The 22,798-nt window shown below is 40.9% G+C and overlaps 1 protein-coding gene across 12 annotated transcripts in view; it reads left to right on the plus strand.

Annotated features, from left to right (window-relative positions):
- Positions 1-22,798, plus strand: part of THRB (thyroid hormone receptor beta) — a 396,484-nt gene that overhangs the window by 186,409 nt on the left and 187,277 nt on the right. For 4 of the 12 annotated variants that reach the window (XM_066351977.1, XM_066351976.1, XM_066351980.1 and 1 more), the window contains exon 3: positions 6,521-6,607. The exons of the other annotated variants lie outside the window; for them this stretch is intronic. The gene's annotated coding sequence lies outside the window, so the exon portion shown is untranslated. The remainder of the gene's footprint in view (positions 1-6,520; positions 6,608-22,798) is intronic. 12 annotated transcript variants of the gene reach the window in all.

Raw genomic sequence — 22,798 nt, forward strand, 5'->3', positions numbered from 1 at the left:
CGCAGTGGAATATTCTAGCCGAATCAAAACCTTGATAATAACAATAGAAGAGGAAGAAATGTACAATAATATTCCTTTGCACCTGGGCAACTATACCCTGAAGCAGTTAGCTTTCAGTTCAAAAGGAAAAGGAGGTGAGATCTGAAGTCCAGAAGACGGAAGCTTCCAACCTGGAGCTCCAGGCAAAGAAAGGAGGTCAGGAGTCACTCTGAAAAAGGCTTTCATACCTTAATTACCCCTATAAGGGGTCATAAGGCAGAGGTGGGAGCTGGACCAGCCCCAACGCAAATACAATAAACTCTTTGTTATTTGGCGTGTGGCGATTAGATTAACAACAACAGAAAGAAGATATTTAACCCATTTACCTACTTTTCCCAGGAACATTTTTAAATCCTCTGTTTGAACCTATGGAAACTATGGTTTTGATTTGAAAAGATCAAAAGGTTTAAGTTTCTAACATCGGTTTATTTTCCTGGTTAAGTGAGTCAGAGGACAAAGTGAAGTTTATATTTTTATCATTGCTTCTCTCTAAATCGGTATTTTATAAAAGTTCATATTTTTTTTCAGATTCACCTCTAGTTTTTTACTTTATAAATATGCTTTAAAATATATTCATAGTTGTAATGTGTCATGAACTTTCTAAACAGTTTTATTTTTTCTACCTTAATACTGTAATCCAGTACGTCCACTAAAAATCTAATGTTGAGTCAAAATGCAGGTCATATATATATACCTAATTTTAAATTTTCTAATAACCACAAAAAAAGGAATAACAACAGATGAAATTTACTTTGCCATTGCATTTTATATAACACAATATCCAAAATACCACTTCAACAAGTACTATTATAAAGATTGAGATATTCTACATTTCCTTTTTCATGCTAAGTTTTCAAAATCCTGGATGTATTTCACACATATAGCATGTCTCACTTCAAACTCGCCACATGTCAAATCCTTAACTGCCACATGGGGCTTAGGTTTAGAAGAATATGATGAAAACTATAGACCTTCCTCCCGGTAAAAAAACATCACATAAGCCCAGAAACCTCTAAAGTTTTCTCTGATAGGGTATAAGAATGAATAGAGTCTCCAGGTATATGCTATTAGATCAGGGATCGGGAACCTATCCTTGCGAGCCAGATGTGGCTCTTTTAATGGCTGCATCTGGCTCGCAGACAAACCTTTAATAATAATAATAATAAAGTTAAAAATATAAAACATTCTCATATATTACAATCCATTCATTTCCTACCGCTCATGTTCATGGTTGCTGGTGGCTGGAACCAATCACAGCTGTCCTCCGGGACAACACCAAATTTTTATTGGATAATGCCTAACGTAAACGGGTCATTGTATGGCTCTCACGGAATTACATTTTAAAATATGTGTCATTCATGGCTCTCTCAGCCAAAAAGGTTCCCGACCCCTGTATTAGATCATCATACTAACATAACCAGTTGGGCTATTATTCAGCCGGTATAATGGGAGTGGATTAAGGGCATATGACTGGGTAGTCATTCACTTCGTCATGATTGATGGACTATAGAGTTGTGTCTTTTCTTCTACTGCTGATTTTTTGTCCCAGGCTCTACTTGCCGGAAGATGACCTGCAATTCTGCCTTCTTGGGAGAAATGGGACCAGGAAGGTGGGGGTGAGAGGGGACCTGCAGCGGTGGCTTAGACCAGTGTTTTTCAACCACAGTCCTCCAGAAATTTCATGGCAGTCCTCAAAAAAGTTAACCACCCCAATGTTGTATGAAGATTTTAGACCCAGTGATCTTAGTCAAATTTGCTTATGCTCAGGGTAATTTCTGCCTTAGTGGTCCTGAAATAATTCTCCTATTTTCACTGGTCCCCAAATGTAAAAAGGTTGAAAACCACTGGCTTAGACAAGCTCTGCTCCAGACCTTGAAGAGAGGGGCTTTTTTCTCTCATTGTCTATGCTAGTTTCTTCCTGTTGTAATCTCTTTGGTGACCCCCAATGCACAGAGAGGGAGGACAGAATTCAGTAACTGGCTACTTGACCTTCCTGCCTTTAGTATGCTTGCACTCTTCAGAGAGTTTTGACTTTATTGTGACTTTAAGTTTTTATAACTTTATTTTTATGAAATGACTTTCAAATAGTGTGACCCCAAGGAGATGACTCACTTCAAGGTTGATGACTGAGAGAAGGTCTGTGTTGCAAAAATCCCATAATAGAGAGTTCGGCTGAACTCTTTCTTTGTCCATCCCCAAACGGGAGTTGTGCTGCAGGTGTGAGCTGCTGGGAAGGGCACGTCCTTGCTCTGCTTGTTAGACAAAGTGAGATTACCATAATGCTCTGTTCCACAACCATGCCAGCTCAGCAGAGATGTTTATTAGGCTTGTCTCAGTGATGATCTCTTTTCTTGAACCAAAGAGGCTCTATAGGGTCTGTTCTCTTAGTTTCATATGAATGGTGAAGGGTTTTGTGCCTTCTACTCATCTAGACTTCTGATGTTCAATTGATCAGTGAATCAGCCTATCTACTTACAACATTTCTGTGAGGTGTAACATTCATATGCTGAAGTATGTAAGACTTGATGAGTTTCTTATATAGGCGTACACCCATGCAATCACTACTCAGAAGGAGCTAAAAAGAAACACTTCCAGCATTCTAGAAGGTGTCCTCATATCCCCTCTCCCCCACAATGAGAACCAAACCCTTACTCCAAAGATGACTACTCCTCTGACTTCCATCAGTATTGATTCGAATTGCTGCCTGTTCTTGAACTCATTGTTCGAGAAATTACCTAATATGTACTCGTTTATGTTTGACATATTTTGCTCAATATTCACTCATATTGTGGCATAGATCCGTATTTGATTCTTTTGATTGCTGAGCAGCATTGATTCTATGAATATACTACATCTTATTCTCCTGTTAATATGCATTTCGGTTGTTTCCAGTTTGAGGCTGTCTTTTGGTAAGCATAGACATGTCTCTTGGTTATATACCTAGGCGTGTAAACGCTAGGTCATGTATTGAGTACATGTTTAATTTTATTAGAAACTTCCAAACACTGTCCCAAAGTTTAGCTGTATAAACTTACACTGCCACCAGCAGTGCACGAGGGTTCTAAATGCTCCATATCCTCCCCACTGCTCGGCAATGCCATCCATTCATTTTCATCTTTCTGATGGGCATACAGTAGTATCTCACGGTGGCTTTAATAGGTATTTCCACCTAAAATAAATGAGTCATAAAAATTGTCGAAGCTCATGAAGAAGCTTTTAAATTCTTGGCTCGGGCTATACTATGTGCAATATAGTTGTGAAACCCTTTTAGAAATCCTATTTCTCCTTCCTCGGAGACATAATGCCTGATCGTGCAATCGTTCCATCTTTGTCAGATGTGAACTGTCCCCAGAGTATGGCTATGACAAACCGTGCAGAGAGGAGACCCAGCATCGCTGCCACAGGCTCCTGGCAATGACTTTGCTGCTGCCAACACAGGACAGCCTGCTTTTCTCGATAAGCACCTACTGAGCACCTGCTTCGTTCCAGGCACTGTGCCAGGCGTTGAGAAGGCAATGGGGACCCAGGCACAGTCCTCCTCTGCAGGGACACCCTACAATCTAGTGGGGGAGACAGAAAGTGGGCATGCGAATGTAATACAATGTAAGGGCTTTGGGAAATGCTCAGGGGGCTTTGACAAGCACTCAGGGCAAGAGTGCTTGGAAAGGCCCAGCACAGGAAAGCTTTCCCAGGAAGAACGATAACCTGAGTAAGTGGTACCGGAAGCAGAGGGGGAGCATCCCAGGCAGGGCAGCTGTGATGCCTCAGCGTGGAGGCGTCTCCAGGTCGTCTCCGGGTTGCCAGGGCAACTGGAGCAGAAGCCTTGTACCGAGGAGCACGGGCAATGGGTAAAGCCAGGGTGTGCGCAGGGCCAGACTGCAGACTGCTCAGGGTGCGCTTTGCTATGCTCCGCAGAATTTCAGCCTAGCGACTCTCCGTCTCGGTTTATCTCCAGGCAAAAGGAATCAAGGCTTCCCTTTGGCTCTTGTCTCTGAGTTTTGAATTCTGCTCATCTTTTCATATTAAATTGCATCATGGGAGACTTCTTTCTAACTTCTTATCTGGACACAAGCGCTTTTTCTATTAAATAGTTGGCAACCAGTGTGTACTCTCTCATATATGATAGTCTAAGAATTGTATTTTCTTAACTGGTTGTTGTTGTTTTTTATCTGCCTTCCAGACCCAGCCAGCTCATGTCATAGCCCTGAGTGTAGCCTAAGACAGTTTTAGTTTTCTTATAAAATGGAGTTTTACTCTTCCTGTTAGTGGTTATCCCCAGAAGTGAATTAAGGTCGGTTGAGACCCCAGGTGCAGGAGAAAATATTGGGCACCTTATATTAGAAAAAAAAGTGTAAAGTTGGAGTTTTTGCAAAGCCCTTCAGAAGTTGGGGCCTGGGGCGGGCACCAGGTGCGCCCTCCATTAAATCCACCTCAGGTAATCCCTCTGATTGGAGGAGTGAGGCAACATTTACGACCGTAATAAAGGACTACTCTCTCACATCAAATCCGTCCTGATAATGTCCAGAACATACTTCCTCAAACACAGCTGAGACAGCCATAGAGTATCAGAATTATCTCCGTTATATCAATATTTAAACACTCTTGCCTGACCAGGCGGTGGCACAGTGCATAGAGCATCGGACTGGGATGCAGAGGACCCAGGTTCGAAACCCCGAGGTTGCCAGCTTGAGCACGGGTTCATCAGCTTGAGCATGGGATCATAGACATGACCTCATGACCGCTGACTTGAGCAAGGGGTCACTGGCTCAGCTGTAGCTCCCCAGTCAAGACACATATGAGAAAGCAAACAGTGAACAACTAAGATGCCACAATCGATGCTTCCCATCTCTCTCCCTTCCTGTCTGCCTGTCCCTGTCTCTCTCTCTGTCTCTGTCACCAAACAAACAAACAAAACACTCCTGTAGCATATATGGCTTTCCATTTTCCAGGCAGTATTCTAACTACATTACACATAGCAACTCACTTAAGCCTCACAACCACACTAGAGTTGAATGATATTATTTCCATTTTACAGATGGGTAAACTGAGGTACCAAGAGGTTAGGTCACTTGCCCAACTCACAGATGGGACTTGAAGCTACATTTATTCTTGTAAGCACTTCGCTGTGCTGCTTCTTCACTCGCATGAAATATCCAGCAGAAACTCAGAGAAACGAAGTTCATTCCACAGACATTTATTGAGCAACTGCCTGGTGGGTGAGTCAGCAACACCTTTGCCCCGGGGCCTCTTCACCTATTTAAGGAGACAGAAAAATATGTCTGTAATGCAGTGTCAACCTGAAGAGGGAGGTAACTTTGCCTGAGGAAGTGAGAGAAGGGCTTGACCATCACAGACAGGCTCAGCCTTTTGAGAAAAGGAGGAGACAGGAGGGAACGGAGCTGGGAGGAGGCACAGCTTGTTTGGAGGTGTGAGGTGTGCGTGGGGTGGGCTGCGTTCAGGTGTGCCGCAGAGAAGGTGAGCGTGGGAGGTAGGATGGAGGCAGTGCAGGGGTCCGGGCTAGACCAGAGGGTCTTGTGTACAGGCTGCAGAGTTAAAGTTTTAATCTTGTACCCAGTGGGACACTATCAAGGATTGTTAAATGGAGGAGAGAGATGATAAACCATCCTGATTGCTACAGTCCAAGAGAAGGTAAAAGTTAGCAGTTTAGTGTGTCTGGAATTTAGGAGTATCAGATGAGTTCACAATAAAAAAATGGAATCTGAACTATAGCGTGCAGGATGAGGACACCCAGAACCTAAGGGACAGACAGGGATGAGCAAACTGGAGGGAAGGAGGAAGACATGGGAAGAGGGAGGAGAAAAAAGGAAAATGACATCTGCTGAAAGGAAGAGAGGGAGACCGCGAGGGAGGGAGAAAAAGAGGGCAGAAAGGATGGGAGTGGAAAAGAAAAGAAAATGTGTCAATACCCTGAAGAAATCTCATGGTACAATGTCACTGTCAAAAGCCCCACGGGGACTGGGGCTGTCTGAAGTACTGTATCTGAGCAGCAGCTTTTATTTCTGTGGTTCACCAGCAGTTATTTTCACGGCTCTGTAACAGCCCATCGAGACGATTGCCATTCGGAGATAATTTGTCAGGCTTAGGTAAGATTTCATTTAGGGGGGCACTGCCTTGGCATGCACACAGCTTCCAGACCTGACACACCTGCAGGAACATGCTATCTGAGGAATGCAATAAAGCAAATTAAATTCATTGCTTGGGTACCTGGGCAGCAGACAAGCATCGCTATTTGGCGCATTTTCAGAATAATGCCTTTCTTTAAAAAAAATAAATAAATAAAAACAAAAATTGTTAAAGCCCTCTCAAGCTGAACTTTGATGGCTTCAAAGCCAAAGAAACTTCAACTGTTTGGGAACCATAAGCTTGATACCAAGGCAGATTATGCCTGTCCTCTTTCCTGCTTGTAAGCAGCATAATTAGTGGAGTGAGCTGTTTCATTTTTTTTTTTTTTTTTTTGCAGTTCTGATGATCAGGCTGGGTGGAGGCGAACTGGAGTTGGGAGAGGAGTCAAAGTTCTAATCGCCCAGAGCCTGTAGAGGTGGATAAGGTAACATGTCAGGTGTTAGCTGTCCAGGCAGCCTCCTGGTGTTATGGGAGTCTTGTTTCACTAGGGGTTTCGGTTACCACAAGCTTTGCTCATCTTCCTGCTGTAAGACTGGCTTCTGGTAGCAGCAGCCTGGGAGGCATGGTGTGGAATCCCAGCTGCAGAGAGCAGCCCGGAGTTGGGAGCCGTTTGTCTGGGAAGTGTGTTATGTGGTCAAATCCATACAATCATGACGTCAGCCCTGCGTCCGTCAACACAGGCATCTAAGGTGCATTTCAAGCACGTATAATTGGGATCGCTCAGCCACGTAAGTGCAGCACGTGGCTTTGGGTTCCAAGCAGTCAAACAGTTTATTTGCTTAGATAGTTTTTATTCTACCTGACTCGGAAGTAGAGTAGGACAAGCTCACGCTGAGGGTGTGGAGATGTCAGCAGACCCTGAAAGCCCGTAGGACCGCAGGGTAAGTGTCGAACCACCCCTGATGCTTCTCTGCGTGAAGGCTCAAGTAGATTTATTTGGTAACAATTAATGTCAGGTCAAGACCTGTCCATATTGCCAGCTTTTCTTAAGATTCTCATGTATTATTCCTAAGGGTGAGATTATACCAACTTTTTCCAGTGTTTCTCATGTAAATGAATTGGAGTTAAAAGACAAGGCAAAGAAAATATAACTCCTGGACTTCAGGAGTCATTTTGGTTGGGGCCGAGGGTGGAATGGGGAAGGAGGATGATATAAAGGGAGATAGATTCTATTGATGTGTTTTTTAAAGTTTAAAAATGTTGAGAAAACTGGTAAAAGGAAAATGAGTTGTTTTTCTGTCTTTAAGTAAAATACTGAATGGATATATAAATAGAAAATTGTAATGGGTTCGTTCCCAGTGCCATGCTTGGAGGGACATTGAGTTCCCTTCAAGTGCCACACTTGAGGACACAACCAGAAAGTGTTCCATGGACACTGAGGCTTTGGAGATGAGCCGTATGGCACGAGAAAAGTGGAAAGAACTGGGAGTGTTCGATCTGGGGAAGAAAAGAATGCAGAAGTGGTTACAGCTATTTTCAAGTAAAAGGACTGAAGTGTGGAGGAAGGAGACTACTTGTTCTGTATTTCTTTAGGTAAAAAAGGGTTTTATCCTTTGGAGACATAACAGACCCCTTTGACAATCTGAAAAAAAAAATAAGATAGAATCATAGACTCTTCCCCAGAAAGTGCATTTATACAAATGCAAAATTAGCACATAATAGCATGGATTTCATAGAACTTTGAGATATCCATGTAAAAAAAAACAAAAACTTTTGTTTTAGATGGTAGGGCTGACAGTGAATGGAAATGTCAGAGTTTGGCTTGATTTAAGAAAGAATTCTCAAATGGTTTGATAATTGCTACATTGGAACTGGATTTTTCATGAGAGAATACACTTCCCCATCACTAGTGCCTAATGAATGGTCGTGTGGGCTTTAGACTCACCAAGACCTGAATCTGGTGCAGGTCCTGCTGCTTCTAGCTGTGTATCAGACGATGGAGGTAAAACCTGTCGCAAGGTGGTTGGGCTAGTCCAATGACAAAGGGTATCTAAAATGCCTATCGCAGTACTAGAGTAGATGATGAACAAAATTAACTTTTCTAAGTAATTCTCAAAGACCACAAGTTTAAAGGAAAAACAAGGCAAAGCCTAATTTCTACTTCTGCATATGTTTTTCATAATTATGTTCCTTTTTTAACTGTTAAGAAAACTATAGAGAGTATTCTAGCTTCATGTGGGAAGTCCTTGCAAAAAAATAATGTCTAACTCCAAATATACACCAGACTTATGTATTTTCTAAAACTTTTAAAAATGAATTGACAGGTATTATTATGGTACCTTAAAGTGTTTTAAAGCACTCTAATCAAAGTGTGAATGAATATTGCAAAGAATGAAATGTAGTTGAAATAATTCAAAGTGTTTTCAATGAAGAGAAACCTATCTTGAATTTCTATTTAATAGAAGAGGAAATGAGGTTGCATTTTAAGGTAATACTTAATAATGGGAAAGAACAGTAACTATTTATTAAATGAAAAGGAGTAATACTAAATAATCATAGAATATATATATATATATATATATATATATATATATATATATATATATATATGTATGTATAATAGAAGTTAAATGCCTGGCATTAAGACTCTAGAAAGGAACATAGTTTTCAAAGGTTTTCGGTATTGGGCTTCCTAAAATGTCCAATTGGAGTGTGAACCGGAAGATATGAACATTCAGCCCTATGGGTAACAGGGTATTCTTAGTAGCTGACAACATCAGGGAGCAAGCCCAGAGCATTCACTGCAATGTGAACTGTACTTAATTCACCAAGCAGCAAAGCTGTGTGGAGGACCTACCACTCCGAAGTTCTGGCCCACGCATTGCTTGTGCACCAGCCAGATTGGGGAGTTCAGCACATAAAGTCCTCAAAGAAAAAGTGGTGGGGCAATGATTTCCAGAGTTATTGAGAGGAAAGCAAGAAGGTTGTGGTGAAGGTGATGACAGCCTTTGTGGAGGAGGTGAGAACTGAGCGGAGCCTTGAAAATCAGTAGGAGTATCTGCCTTCCCATCTCAGGACAGGCAGTCCGCGGGTTACGAACGGGATAGATTCTGTAGGCTTGAAAATGTTTAAGATTTATATATGCACAGAAGCGTTATAAGACAAACATCTGTCTAAGCTGCATTTAATAGGTAAATGTCGCTGTTCTAACTTATATACAAATGCATCTTAAGTACAAACCTACGGGAGCTATCTCGTTCGTATCCCGGGAACTGTTTGTAAATTGCAGCATCGTTAATCTGGTTGTTCAATCCAAATACAGTACCTAGAAATCATACTTGCTTTCTCTTTTCCTCACCCCAAATCCAAACTCTCAGCAATTCCTATATCTTCTGCCTCCAAAATATATCTTGCGTCTGCGCACTCCCACCATTTCACATGGCCATCCTCCAGGGTCAAGCCACCATCATCCCTCTGACATGCTTCAGTGGTCTATTAACTGGCCTCTCTCACTTTTCACTTTTGGACTGTCCTCGAATCTCTTTCCCACAGAGCAGCTGGAGTGATGGAGGCACTACCACGATCTGAACTCTTTAAAGATTTCCCATTGGGCTAAAAATAAAGTCTTTGCCCCTCCCCATGGCCTCCTCGGCCCTGTCGGAGGTGGCATCACTGATTCCACCCCCATTCTTCTCCCCTTCGCTCGCCATGGTCCAGCCACACTGCCGTCCTAGGACGCTTTCCTCTACTGAGATGTACAATAGAGAGAAAAGAATGTGAACGTTGCCGAAGGCTCTGTCAGGAGACCAGCTCTCAGAATTAGCAGGAGAGCTCAGTCGTGCAGTGATTCTGCCACACAGATGTGGGCATGTAAGTAGGAAAATGTCAGCAGCATGGTTTCATGTCAAGGACCACTCTCCCCCTTCCCCAGGAAAGGCTCCTTTTGTATCTCAGTATTTATCTTCCCACCAGCTTCATTAAATTCTCTCAGAGGATAATAGATTTTATTAAATTCCCAGCAAGAGGCCCTGGCTGGTTGGCTCAGCGGTAGAGCGTCGGCCTGGCGTGCGGGGGACCCGGGTTCGATTCCCGGCCAGGGCACATAGGAGAAGCGCCCATTTGCTTCTCCACCCCTCCCCCTCCTCCCTCTCTGTCTCTCTCTTCCCCTCCCACAGCCAAGGCTCCATTGGAGCAAAGATGGCCCGGTTGCTGGGGATGGCTCCTTGGCCTCTGCCCCAGGCGCTAGAGTGGCTCTGGTCACAACAGAGCGACGCCCCGGAGGGGCAGAGCATCGCCCCCTGGTGGGCAGAGCGTCGCCCCTGGTGGGCGTGCCGGGTGGATCCCGGTCGGGCGCATGCGGGAGTCTGTCTGACTGTCTCTCCCGTTTCCAGCTTCAGAAAAATACAAAAAAGAAAAAAATTAAATTCCCAGCAAGAAGTGCAGTCAATATTTACTACGCGCCAAGTCCTGTGCTAGGTACAGGAACTATAATGGCATGGGAAAAAAAATGGCATGGAAATCCCACCTTCTTAGTGTTTTCAGACTACTGGGGGACGAAGACACTTACAACAGAAGATCACCACAACAATGAGGAGTTTTACAAGATGCCAGGTGAACACAAGGGTGGGGCACCTAACTCTGACTTAGGAGGTCAAGAAAACCTTTCCGGGGGAAGTGCCGTTTCACCTGAGACCCGAAGTAACAGTGGATGAGGGGCAGAGCACAGGAGCTCAAGTATTCAGGTATTCTTGGCAGTGGAAACAGCACAAGCAAAGGGATATTATTAAGGGGAGAGCATGACACTCTCATGCAAACCAGAAAAGTTCAAGATGACTGCAACATGATGGGGAGGTCGAGGGAGTAGGGAGAAGAGGACCACAATATCAGCAGTAAGGAAGGCAGTGGCCTGGGTCTGGAAAGCCTTAGACGTCATCACAAGGTCTTTGGACCTGTTAGTAGCAAATGAAAGGTTGTAAGCAGCGGGATGACATGATTTGATGTGTGTCTTAGAGAGCTCACTCTGGGTACAATAAGAAGAGGGGGCAAGTCCAGAGATTGGCAGGTTAGTGGAAAGGTTGTTCTATGATCCAGCAGTGAAAGGAGGTTGGTAGAAACCAATATAAAGGTAAAAATGATTAGGAGACATCCTGAAGAGAGATTTAGAAAGAAGAATCCATAAGACATGGGGATAGACTGGATAATACAGAGGCGAATGAGAAAAAAGCAAAACTAGTTATTCATTTTCACACGGGCAACCTCTCCCAGAGCACTATTTTCTAAATAGGGTCTCAGCTGTGACAGACAGGTTGGGAGAAGATGGAGAGAAGTCACACCTGATAGTGAGATATCTTTTTATTATTTTTTTTCTGAGAGCAGGTTTTCATTGTGGTGTGAGCTCTGGAAATTCTGAAAACAGATAGCTGGCAGAGTCTACAAAAATAGAGAAGAAAGATCAACAGGTACCTAAGACAATCATTAACTCCTAAGCCCTTGTCATGGTGCCAAATAATGTTAAAGGGAAATATTGAGTCTACCAGATAATAGTAATGCCCTTTCCAACTCCATTGTTTTGTGATACCCGGCACTTACATTTTCCACAGTCAAGGTGTGTCCATAATCTTATTTGTCTTGGACAAGGTTATTGCAGTCCCTTGGGGTGTAAAAATGTGTATTCCTGTCTGCTGCCTTCACGTCCCTCTTCAGTCATCCAGGGGTCCTCATTTGCATTTTGGATGAGTAAATGTCTGGACTTTGTGGTGTTTTATAGGCTTAATGGACATGAGAATGTGGGAGGAACAAACCGACACAGAAATAGATGACAGTAGATATGTGCTTGAGACACTACCCAATTAATTTAATTTCTGTGACATCATCCCACTTTAGGTGAAGTCTTCTGCAATGAGTAGCTCTTGTTTTACCTGTAATTTAAACTCATATTAAACAATGTGCTTGCATGAGAAAGAGTTCCTTTAAAGCAAGATTTCTCAACCTTGGCACTACTGATACTTGGGGTTGGATAATTCTTTGTTGTGCGCATTTACCCTGCGCACTGTAGCATACTAGCAGCATCCCTAAACTACCCACTAGATGCCAGTAGAGACCCCACACACAAACTCAATTGTGACAATTAAACATGTCCCCAGATATTGCCAGATGTCCACGGGGGCACAAAATTGCTCCCAGTTGAGAACCACTATTTCAGAGCAGTGGGTCTCAAAAAGTGGTGCTCAGACAGGGAACATCAGCATCACCTGAAAACTAACTAGAAATAGGAACTCTGTGGCCCCCACCAGCACCTATGGAGACAGAAACTCTCAGCAGAGGAGCCAGCAATCTGTGTTCAAGAAAGCCCACTCCATGATCCGATGGACACTAAATTCGGTGCAGCTCTGCTCAAGAACAAATGAATGGTCACTACCATTTCCCAAGAAATAGTTACATATTAAAAAAAAAAAAAGATTTTGAATACAAGAAGGTCTTCTCCGTTTTTGCTTTCCATTTCAAGAAAGGAAGTGAAAGTACATCATTTCATTTCTGAAAGGCAGAGGTTATGGAGAGTTTCCTACCATGGAAATTCTTGTAGGTAGACAACAAATTTTAAATCACATGAAAAATCTGTTACTGTGGACAGAATATTTTTCCTTCGTTCACAAAGATCAAACAGTAATGGCGTGACTGGGTATCAGATTGACAAAGGGGAGATTTTTAATAAGCACATGGAAAAGCTTTCTGTAGGTCAAGTAGAAATGTGATCCTGAGCGTCCATGTAGGGGTGCTGGCCCAGCCCTCTGCCCAGGCGCTCAATAGCGTTTGGAAAGCTGTGTAAGGGAAGCCTTTCCTTTGTCTTCCTTCTTAGCCTCCTTTTTTACCTGTTTGTTTACTGGCTCCTTTGCCACCCAAAGCAGCACTAAATAAGGGAGTGGAGTTTTCTGGTTTATTTAAAGAGCAATTTTATAATGCATCCTACAAATTATCAAAAGTTCAGATATAAATTCTGGTCTTCAAGTGTATTTTCAAATTCTGTGAGTTGCTACTCAAGTCAGTGATGTTGGTCTCTTCCGTGAAATGCCTGTTGGGTCCCTGAACGTTAGCTTGGATCCTGAAAATCATTTTATTGGAAAATGAAATGAGGAACCACTAAGACAATTATTTTACTTACGAGCACATGTACGCCAAACTAAGGAAAACAACTTTAATAAGACTGTTCATCGATGTATTTATTTTTTAAATGTATTGATTTGTTCCAAAAACATTAGTGTTGACTCTAAACTAGTGAATAAGACAAATATATACTCGCTGACCTCATGGAGCTTATATTCTTTAGAGGCAGGGGGAAACAGAGCAAATAGCCCAATATTTCCGATTTGGGGCTGTACCCTATTAATGGATTCTAAGGTCAATAGAGTGGGATACAAACCATCGTGTGATTGTTTCTTTAATGAACAAACTAGAATAGAATGAAGAAACTAGACTTCATTCTCCCATCCTTAAGCGTGTTTTTTCATCAAACGGTTGTCTGTGTGAGGGCGTGAATCAATGGAAAACATTTCTCATTCTGAGTTCTAAATTTTGAAAACTACTAAAGTTTTTAAAATACAAAAATAAGTGAAATGATTTTAAATTAGGATGCATGCTAGAAAAAGGCTGAGGGGCCAGGAGAGAAAATAAGGAAAAAGGGTAGGTGCAGGCAGGTAGAAGCACCATTAGTTGTGCAGTCTGAATGGTCTCCCTGATGAAGTAGCATTCCAGTTGCACCTGGCCCAGGGGGCGGAGCCAGCAGGAAAGAGGAGACAAGCAACCCTCCCAGACAAAGACAACAGCAAGTGCAGAGGTTCTGTTTGGGGCCTGAATACCTAGGACATGGAAATTAAATGGCAAATACAATGGACAGTTAATTTCCTTCCTCCTTAGGAAGGAAAATTCTAGAATGTTTAGTTGATAGAGGCACAAACGCAAAAGAGAGACATGAACCTATTCCATAAACACAGATAGATTTCACTTCAAAGACATGGAATATTCCCAACTCTGATATCTTGTAGAAAGAAACCATATATACAATTAAAATGTAGCAAATATTTATTGAATTTTTACCCTGAGCAAATAGTTACACTATGGTGAATTAAAAGATGAATGAGAGTTTTAAGGTGTAGGTATAGAGTTGTAAGTACACATATATACAAAAGACCAAGAAGTATAATTTATTTATTAATAAAAGTTAACTATTCTTCTTTTTAACAAAAACCACATGCCTCAAATTTATTTTTCTCTATTCGGGCTTTGTAACAAAGATTTCATTCACTCCAGAATGGTTTCTGCCCAATTAGATAACAGAATAGTTTCTGCCTAATTAGATTATTTGCTCTGCTCTATCTTTCAAAAACTAAGGATATTGTGTATCCAATGTGATTTTATATTCTAGGACTTCTAAGTGAAGCAGAGATTATTGTCTCTGTAACACCCTAATCCTGGACCCTAAGGCTCCCTAATGCTTTCATAGAACCCCAAATTCTAAAGCCAGCACTTTCATATAGGTATGTCTATGTCTGTGAAAATTTTATTATTATTCTTTATATTATCATTATTAGTATCTATCTCCTTGCTATCTCACTCAGTTCAATGGTCCCTTTACAGTCCTACCAAGCCTCCCTTCCCTGGCCTTCCTAAAAATGTATAGCCTACAACTTCCAAACTCAACCTCCCTTTTTTTTTCCCTAGTGGTCTCCAATATATACTCATAGTTCTAACTTAACTACAATGGGCTGTGGAACCTCAGATCATTGGCAAGTGGTCTGGAAACTCTGGAGACAATATTTTATACTTAACTCAAGGCAGCTGGAATCCAGTAAAAACTTTATAGACGAAGTCATAGGGAAATTTGCGAAGGGTCCTTTAAGCAAACAATGTGGGACGTAACATTTGCAGTTGTATCAAGAACCCACCAAATGTTCATATTGTTTGAAGCAGTAATTTGAGAATCTTCTGGAATACATGTGAAATTTTTTTCTAAAGAAATAAGCCAGAATTGAGAGACAGATTATGACACAGAAATGTTATTTGTGGCATTATTTTTATTTGAAAATCAATCAAATCAGTAGGAGAATTTAAATATATGTTGTTATATTTATATAGTGAACTATTTTAAGTCATTAAAAGTACTACTTAGAAAGAGATTATAACATAGGAAAATGGTTAGGTTATAATGTTAGGTGGAAATGATAAAAATTGGAATTTGTAGTATAAATTCAACTATATATAAAACAGATGCAAAGAAAAAGTAGAAAGAAAATATGAGTTGAAAGATGTGGATAGTTTCAGTACTAGTCATTGTTTTCTCATACTCATCTGTATTTTTAATTTTTCCTGCAATGATCATATATTTTTATGTTTCGATCAAATAAACTTTAACTCAAACATTATCATGTTATTTCTCTTTAGTGAATGTAAAAATAATTCATGGTTTCAGCTAGTATTCAGCATACATATGGCACAATGTAGGATATCAAAAATTGCTTGCCAATATCAATGAATATATACTTGTCTAGTTTAATCACAAATTACTGCCAACTAATAAAGCAACATTAATAGTTCATCATTTATTGTTGGTTGAATTTATAAAAACAGCCTAGAACTCTCATAGAAGATTTTGATTCTTTATTATAAGGAAAAAGAGAATGGTGTATAGCAGGGGTCCCCAAACTTTTTACACAGGGGGCCAGTACACTGTCCCTCAGACCGTTGGAGGGCCGGACTATAAAAAAAAAAACTATGAACAAATCCCTATGCACACTGCACATATCTTATTTTAAAGTAAAAAAACAAAACGGGAACAAATACAATATTTAAATAAAGAACAAGTAAATTTAAATCAACAAACTGACCAGTATTTCAATGCGAACTATGCTCCTCCTCTCACTGACCACCAGTGAAAGAGGTGCTCCTTCTGGAAGTGCGGTGGGGGCCGGATAAATGGCCTCAGGGGGCTGCATGTGGCCCATGGGCCATAGTTTGGGGACCCCTGGTGTATAGCCATGGTTTGCTTTAAAAATGTGACTTTTTTTAAGACCGAGATATGCTAAAGTCATTAATTGGGTCATAATAAGTGATGCACCTCCCTAATTGATTACTAAATTTTGTCAGTTAGTGCAGGAAAGGAAAAAGAAAGCTATTTGCATGCAGACAGACTTTAGATCTCTAGAGTTTCTGTCAGCTCCCGAAGACCTACCCAGTTACAAGGTTATATGCGATGATCTACAAAATTAGAGTAATGTGCCTATTCAAGGACTTTGAGCAATAAAGGGACTGATAGCAGAGGGTTTAAACCTAAAGCTTTTTTTTCTTTACTCAGTTGTGAAACCATTTGCTATGCCTTAGATAAAACAAAGCCCAGCAGCTACCCTGATCACCTTGAAATTCTGGTGACTCAGCCACCTCCATCCCTAGAGTCCACATTAAGTCAGCTGTGATCAGGCAAATGCTAAGAAAACTTATGCTCTTCTGTTTTGGAGGCTTTTTCTCTGTTGCTCAGTTGGTTATTTCTGTTCTCAGGGAGTCTATATTTATGACAACCCAATCATCTTGGCCTCTGCACTGCGACTCAGTGTGAGGAATTAGAGACTTCTGAGGCAGGGAGCTTTATAGAGGAGACCACACTGTTGACAGTTTCATGCCTCCTCCCCGTGGGTGGTCAGAGGCAGGGAAATCGGAGCTTTCCAGCTCAAGGCCTGTCATGTGCCAGGAAATTTAGATTCAGGGAGCTGTTATCTATTACAGCTATGAGCCTCCCAAAAACCAGAATTACAGGTAACTAATATTCCTTCTGTATGCCAAAGCAAACCCCAAACCCTTAATCCCCCAATGACTCAGCTATTAATATTAAAATGATTTCTTTTATAAAGCATGTGTAATGATTTGTTAGTGTGTGGGCTAACGTAACAAAAAGCATCATTGAAGCGCTTTTAACTCCGAGCTCATCTAAATGAACCAGGAAGGAAGTATGGTATCTGTTGGAAAAGACATTTTCTAAAGGAGTTAGTCCATCGGAGGAGGAGATAGACTCAGATTTCTTGGGAGCCAACTTGGTCTTAGAAAAAAGTTCCAAGAAGTTTAGTAGGAGAAGCCAAAGCAAGATTAGAGCAAGGCAAACCTGATTTTGAATCCTGCACGGAACTGGGTGTCCTTGGACAAGCTCCTGAATGTTTGTACTCTTTCTGTCCTCATTTTAGAAAAATGGAGCTTAGAATAAATACTTTTCGCAGTAGATATCATGGGAAATGATATAATGGATGTGAAATGCCTGGGGTTTGTGGGGTGCATTTTACATACCTCTTTATCTCATGATTAAAGCATATGAGAATGCTTCCAACCCGCTGTGACCAGTTTGCCCTTACAGGGGATGTACTTCTTATTTTGTAACTAGAATGCAACTTGCAAACAGTCACTTCTAACTTAGTTTGAGATCAGTTATCACCTATTGTTTCTACTAATATATAAACAGATACTAATACTGATACATGCACCATCACCCATAACATCATCTTGTACATGCGACTTCTATGGCCAGCATAAACCTCAACACCACGTTGTTGCTGCTTACACATTCCCACCCAGCACTACCATGTAAAGTCCATAGTCTATCTGCTGATTCTTATCTGGCTCTTCATAGCAATGATTTTCCAGGTAATCATCAAAGTAAATGCCTGGATGTGTTTATACATGGAAGATATTTGTTATGCAATAACAAAATTTGTGGGAGGGAAGATTCGTATGAGCCAGTTCCGTATAAAATGTTTGGAAGATAGGTTGTGATCTTCGGGAAAAAAAAGAAAAACAGATAAATTTAGGAGACATTCCTGAAGATGAAGTAACTTACAGCCTTTTGTATATAAACGTATGCCAGCAGCATCTACAGCAATGGTTCTCAAACTTCAGCATGTACTCGAATCAACATCTTGAATTCCTAGACCAGAGGTCCCCAAACTACGGCCCATGGGCCGCATGTGGCCCCCTGAGGCCATTTATCCGGCCCCTGCCGCACTTCCGGAAGGGGCACCTCTTTCATTGGTGGTCAGTGAGAGGAGCATAGTTCCCATTGAAATACTGGTCAGTTTGTTGATTTAAATTTACTTGTACTTTATTTTAAATATTGTATTTGTTCCCGTTTTGTTTTTTTTACTTTAAAATATATGCAGTGTGCACGGGGATTTGTTCATAGTTTTTTTATAGTCTGGCCCTCCAACGGTCTGAGGGACAGTGAACTGGCCCCCTGTGTAAAAAGTTTGGGGGCCCCTGTCCTAGATCTTCACCCCCAGAGTTTCTGGTTTAGTAGATCTGGGGTGGGGCCATGGCTCATAGCCATGGCTTGATTGGTTCGAGAGCATAGGCCCTGGGCACTGAGGATGGCTCCATGGAGCTTCCACCTCAGGTGCTAAAAATAGATCAGTTGGGAACACAGCCCCAGATGGGCAGAGAATCGGCCACAGAGGGAGGTTGCTGGGTGGATCCTGGTTGGAGCGCATGCAGGAGTCTGTCTTTCTGTCTCCTCTCCTCTCTTTTGGAAAAGAAGAAGAAAAAAAAGAGTTAGTTGGAAACGAGCTGCAAAACTAATCCTAATACTTCCCCGCCTCCCTTTTAAATGATGGAATTTTAATCACTGTTTCAATCTCCTTTTATTAAATTTTTCTACTTCCTCTTGGGTTAGTTAATTCTTTTTTTTTTTTTTTTTTTTTTTTTTTTTTTTTTTTTTACAGAGACAGAGAGTCAGAAAGAGGGATAGATAGGAACAGACAGACAGGAATGAAGAGAGATGAGAAGCATCAATCATCAGTTTTTCTTTGTGATACCTTAGTAGTTCAATGATTGCTTTCTCATATGTGCCTTGACCACAGGCCTTCAGCAGACCAAGTAACCCCTTTCTCAAGCCAGCGACCTTGGGTCCAAGCTGGTGAGCTTTGCTCAAACCAGATGAGCCCGTGCTCAAGCTGGCGACCTCAGGGTCTCAAACATGGGTCTTCCGCATCCCAGTCCGATGCTCTATCCACTGCGCCACCGCCTGGTCAGGCGGGTTAGTTAATTCTTATTTTGTTAAGAAATAAGCCATTCCCTCTAGATTTTCACATCCATTGAAGTAGGATTCAATGTAGTAATTTCTTATCATTATTTTAATCTTTTTGCATGTTTTTTTTCTCAATATTTTCCTCTCTTCTTTCCTTAATCATACTCATGATATGGTTATATATTTTATTAAAGAACCAGTTTTGATTTTATTTGTTCTTTCTACTATTTTTGTTTTTCATTTTATTTATTTCAGTATTTATCTTTATTAGTTTCTTCAGACTTTGGGTTTATTCTTTTGTTCTTCATGGAATTTTTTTGTATACATACCATGTTCATTTATTATGTCTTTTAATCGCAAATCTACCATAGTCATAGCTATATGTTTTTATCTGAATATAACTTTAGCTGTGTTCCATGAGCTTGGGTAGGAATTAAATATTCTCTTTTTCATTGGTTCTAGATAGCTTATAATTCTAAAATTTTTAAGTAATTAAGATTGACTAGTTAGTGCTTTATTATGTAATATCAGTTTTATTTGCTTATGATTCAAGATTATAGTCTATTAAAGTATCTATTTTTTAAAGTAAGTTAAATTTTCTTTTCAGCCCTGTAATTTAGATTTTATTAGTGTTATATTTTAATGCAAGTTCTATGCACAAATTTGTTAGATTGCATGGCTTATCTTTTTCAAATATTTATGTCTTTTTTAATATTTGGGCTCCTTGATCAATTTTGAAAGTTCCCAAATCATTTTTTAAAGCCAATATAATCTTTATTCCAAACCTTATAAACAAAATACAGACAAGAAAACATGAACCAATTTTACTTATACACATAAAGTGCAAACTTTTAAATAAAATATTACCAACTAAAACTGAGAGGCATCTGAAAAGAATAATACACTATGACCAAGAAAGACCCATCCCTAGATTATACACACGGTTAAAAATCAAGAAATCTAGCAAAATAATTTGTCTCATCAATAGATTAATGAAAGGAAAATAGCAATTGTAACAATACAAGTGCACTTGTAAATTTCAGCCATTTTTTTAAATTTTATTGAATTAATTGGAGTGACATTGGTTAATAAAATTATATAGGTTTCAGGTGCATAATTCTATAATACATCATCTGTATATTGCATAGTATGTTCACCACCCCAAGTCAAGTCTCAATAAATTAACAAATAAGCAAGTGTTGGCGAGAATATGGAGAAAAGGGAACCGTTGTGCACTGTTGGTGGGAATGCAGATTGGTGCAGCCACTATGGAAATCAGGATGAAGTTTCTTCAAAAAAGTGAAAATGGAGCTGCCTTTATGACCCAGGAATTCCACTTCTGGGAATATATCCAAAGAAACCCAAACACCAATTCAAAAGAATATATTCAACCATTTTTTTTTTTAATTTCAAAACCCTTAATTATTTTCTGGTTTCATTTTTACTTAGACATGATAAAGACTATCCACCAAAAATTAACAAATAACAAAATTCTAAATGGCGAGACTCTAAGACTCTTTATATTAAAATCAGGCATAAGAGAGTGTATCAATGATCTATTGTCCTAATGATGCTGCAGAACAACTACTGAACTTCAGAGACTTGCAATATTGAACATGTAAATAGCTCACAGTTGGTGGGGATCAGGGGTTCTGGGCTGGGCTTGGTCCCGTATCTGGGGCTGGCTGGCTGTGGACTCATCTATAATGGCTTCTGCCAAAACAATTGAGGAAATTATACCCTACACCAGTGGTCCCCAACCCCCGGGCCGTGGACTGGTACCGGTCCATGGACTGGTTCCGGTCCGTGGGCCATTTGGTACTGGTCCACAGAGAAAGAATAAATAAGTTACATTATTTCCATTTTATTTATATTTAAGTCTGAATGATGTTTTTATTTTTTTATTTTTTAATTTTTTTTGTATTTTTCTGAAGCTGGAAATGGGGAGAGACAGTCAGACAGACTCCCACATGCGCCCAACTGGGATCCACCCGGCACGCCCACCAGGGGCGATGCTCTGCCCACCAGGGGGCGATGCTCTACCCCTCTGGGGCATCGCTCTGCCGCGACCAGAGCCACTCTAGCGCCTGGGGCAGAGGCCAAGGAGCCATCCCCAGCGCCCGGGCCATCTTTGCTCCAATGGAGCCTTGGCTGCAGGAGGGGAAGAGAGAGACAGAGAGGAAGGAGGGGGTGGTGGAGAAGCAAATGGGTGCTTCTCCTATGTGCCCTGGCCGGGAATCGAACCCGGGTCCCCCGCACGCCAGGCCGACGCTCTACCGCTGAGCCAACCAGCCAGGGCCATGATGTTTTATTTTTAAAATATGACCAGATTCCCTCTGTTACATCCGTCTAAGACTCACTCTTGACGCTTGTCTTGGTCACGTGATACATTTATCCATCCTACCCTAAAGGCCGGTCCGTGAAAATATTTTCTGACATTAAACCAGTCCATGGCCCATAAAAGGTTGGGGACCACTGCTCTACACAGCATGTTCTCATCTTCCAGTAGTCTAGCCCAGGTGTGCTCTTATGGTAGTGGTGACAGAGGAGGAAGAGCAAAAGCAAGCCCAATATTAGAAGCACTTTTCAGGCCACTGCTTGCATCCTGTTTGCTAACACCCCATTGGTCAAAGCACTCACGTGGCTCATCCTAATCTCGTAGTGTGTGAGCACTGCTGAGTGCCATGGCAAAGGACATGGATACAGGGAAATGTCAGACCAACTTCACAATGATGCAGGAATTTTGAAAATATGCAGTACCCGACTGTTTAGTCAGGGGCACTGACCTCTTTTCCCTTAGATCATCAAGTTAGAAAAATGACAGCAGCCAATACAATGACAGTCATCCAGTGTATGTGAATGCATCAAACGTATATTTATCTTTTTGCTAGATTGACCAAAAAATATATGTTTTGGTGTGCTACAGAATTTTTAGTAATTAGTGTATGTGTACTATGAGATGAAAAGGGTTAAAAATCACTGTTCTACAGATAAGGATTCCTGCTTCCACTAATATTATTCATCATTATTCAAGTTCCCAGTGAATTAGTGGGAGAAGAAATATTTGGCATATTTCATACAACCAAAAAAGTGGTATCTTTTTTTGTTGATGACATTTTGTACCTACAAAAGTCAAGGAACTCCAGTGCAACACTGCTAAATTAGTAAGAGTATTTGACAAAGTGGCTAGATTAAAATACAAATGTAGAACAATCAATAGGTCTTCTTTGTAGTCATTCACTCAACAAATATTTATTGAACATTGATTGAATGAATGCCAAGTACTCATCTAGTCCCTGGAGACCTAATAGTGAACAAAAAACACTTTTTTTTTTCCTCATGTGGCTGGCATTTTAGTTGAGGGGAATGGAAAATAAACTACAAATTGAGTAAATTAGTCAGTTAATGACAAGTACCATGGAGAAAAATATGTATAAAGGAGAAAAGGAGTAGAGAAAATGATTAACTGGCCTGACCAGGCAGTAGCACAGTGGGTAGAGAGTCATGCTGGGACTCAGAGGACTGAGCTTCAAAACCCTAATGTCACTGGCTTGAGTGCAGACTCATCTGGCTTGAGTGCAGGCTCACCAGCTTGAGTGTGGAGTTGCTGGCTTGAGCATGGGA

This window comes from Saccopteryx leptura, chromosome 10, assembly GCF_036850995.1.
Source record: "Saccopteryx leptura isolate mSacLep1 chromosome 10, mSacLep1_pri_phased_curated, whole genome shotgun sequence".
In the NCBI taxonomy this organism is placed as follows: Eukaryota; Metazoa; Chordata; class Mammalia; order Chiroptera; family Emballonuridae; genus Saccopteryx; species Saccopteryx leptura.